This window comes from Triticum dicoccoides, chromosome 2B (genome assembly GCF_002162155.2).
Source record: "Triticum dicoccoides isolate Atlit2015 ecotype Zavitan chromosome 2B, WEW_v2.0, whole genome shotgun sequence".
NCBI lineage: Eukaryota > Viridiplantae > Streptophyta > Magnoliopsida > Poales > Poaceae > Triticum > Triticum dicoccoides.
In genome coordinates this window covers 786,101,361-786,103,789 of record NC_041383.1, presented here as the reverse complement: position 1 = coordinate 786,103,789, position 2,429 = coordinate 786,101,361, and the positions used below count along the sequence as shown (strand labels likewise).

The window sequence follows — 2,429 nt, the reverse complement described above, 5'->3', positions numbered from 1 at the left end:
GCCGTCCTTGTTTAAACTAAGCTGAGATGCCACTGTTTTTGATACTTTGTTACTACCACTCCGTACGAGAGACAAGGGGAGAGGAGCGTTTGAGCGTGTGATGGTGGACGGCAGGGCAGCAGGGTAAAAAGGCTGCCCCAGTTCGCGTGGCTGGGCTGGGCCTTGGAGACGATAGCTGAACAAGGCAACTGTCAAAATGAATAGGAGGTAAAAAAAAATAAGCATTTCCCTGATGATTCTGGGAATGATGAAAAAATGGAGGTGCGGGGAATCGAACCCCGTGCCTCTCGCATGCGAAGCGAGCGCTCTACCATATGAGCTACACCCCCGAACTGATTGCAGGTAACTCCTGACGCTATATCGTTGGTACTGTACATATTGGAAGTGGAAATGAGAAAGGTGGCCTAATCCACGCTGGTGCCTGGCACAGTGACCGGAGATGAGAACGACGGCGCGGCTCTCGGTTTACCGCCATCCATGGGCAGGGCGTTGGTGCTCATCTTGCTCTGCGCAATTTTCCCTTTCTATTAGTGGCAGAAAACATCAGTTTCTGCAAGACGACAGCTAAAATATAGGGTAGACAGGGTGAAATGAGATCACTCATGCCACCAGCAAGGTGGCACTCCAGCTAAATAGTATTGCTCATCTAATGCGACTGAGCACAAGGTAACAGGATGAGCATCAGCTCAGGCAAAAGACTCACAAGTTCTACCTTATTCAGGCGAATGGTCTCCATCGTTGCAAACAGATTGTGCGAATATGTTGCGAATGGTGTCCATCGTCGCGATTGGTGGACCAATGCATGGCCATCTTACCAAAGAAGTTACGGGCTACAGTCTCAAATTTACTCTTTGTTTGCAGACTACAAGCAGATGTCATCTCGGAAATGTCGGTTATTCAGACACATGAGGAATACATACATTCAAGAGTGATAAACATGAATTTGAGACTGTATAACATACATTCAAGAATACAACCAGCACGCACGCTGAACTCGTACATTCAAGAGTGATAAACATGAATAAGATAAATCAGTACCATTTTTTTTTAAATTACTCAAAATAAAATAAACAACATTAAAACCCACTCATTATCTTGATGGGCTACTGTAGCAAAAAAAGATACTTTGGTTTATGAAATCTACTGTTTTAGAACCAAACTCATGCAGTCATGCTAACATCTCTAGAAATTGGGAATCTACACATAAGAAAATAATTACTCCCTCCATTCCATAATGTAGTGCATATATATTTTTTGAGAAATCAAACTTTATAGACTTTGACCAAGTTTATAGAGAGAAGCATATACATCTAGAATACCAAATACATATCCTTAGATACATCACAAGACATACTTTCATATTGTATATATTCGGTACTGTAGATATAAATAGTTTTCTCTATAAACCTGATCAAAGTTGTAAAGTTTGACTTTGCAGAAAATTTATATGCACTACATTATGAAATGAGGGAGTATTAAGTATAAATGAAAAAAAATAAAAAAGTGAGAAAAAATAAAATATATTTATTGAACACTACTAAACTTGCCGATTTTCCTTAGTTCTTTTTGATAATCACTGTGTTCACGAAAAAGGGAATCCAGAATCCAGAACTGCATTTCACTTTAGAACAACACCTAGAAATCAAACCGGTTTTTCTAATGTAGAGTTGGAAAGTGAACCTGAAAATTGCATAATGACATAACATTAGTCGCACTACAGAGATATTTGAAACATTTCAAAAATTACTGATTCATATTATTACCACATTTCAAAAGTTTACATTGTAGGAACATTTTTTTAAAATGTAACAAACATATTTTTTTAACCTGTGAAGATTTTTAGTTGCCATGAATGGTTTTTTGAATGGTACGTACTTATTTAACCAACAACATGAACAATTTTTTTTTACATGTTCAAGAACAAAATTATAAACTTGTAAACTTTTTGTTTGAATTGTACGAACATTTTATAAACTAGAGGATACCCAGCGTGTTGCTACGGGAATTTGTTGATGAAAATTTGGTTGATAACATGAGAACCAAAATTTAAAATACATATGAATTATTATATTTGATTATGTATAGTTGGAACAATTATTATTTTATATAAGTAGAGTAATTTAATGGAAAAGATTCCCCCTTGCATGATTTGAATGTTGTGGTGAGTCTTTTACCATGCATGATTCGATGTTGAGGTGGGCCTTACCAATTAGAAATTGTCTGGTGAGATGACATACTTACATGTTGTGATAAATAAGTTAATGGGCAGCAATCTCTTAGGTATGTAAAATTACCCGAACAAAGCTTTTACACTGCATGAAGATTGTTAAATTTGCCATGTGCGATGACCATTTTTTAGAACATAAGTTACAGTTTTGATTTCATGAATATAAATAAAATAAGAAAGAAAGAACAAGGTAAAGAAACAA

At 36.6% G+C, this 2,429-nt stretch overlaps 1 non-coding gene across 1 annotated transcript; it reads right to left on the bottom strand.

The window, feature by feature from the left end:
- Positions 1-256: 256 nt before the first annotated feature.
- Positions 257-329, bottom strand: TRNAA-CGC. The gene has a single exon. It is a non-coding gene; the product is annotated as a tRNA-Ala (tRNA).
- Between the last annotated feature and the right edge of the window lie 2,100 nt (positions 330-2,429).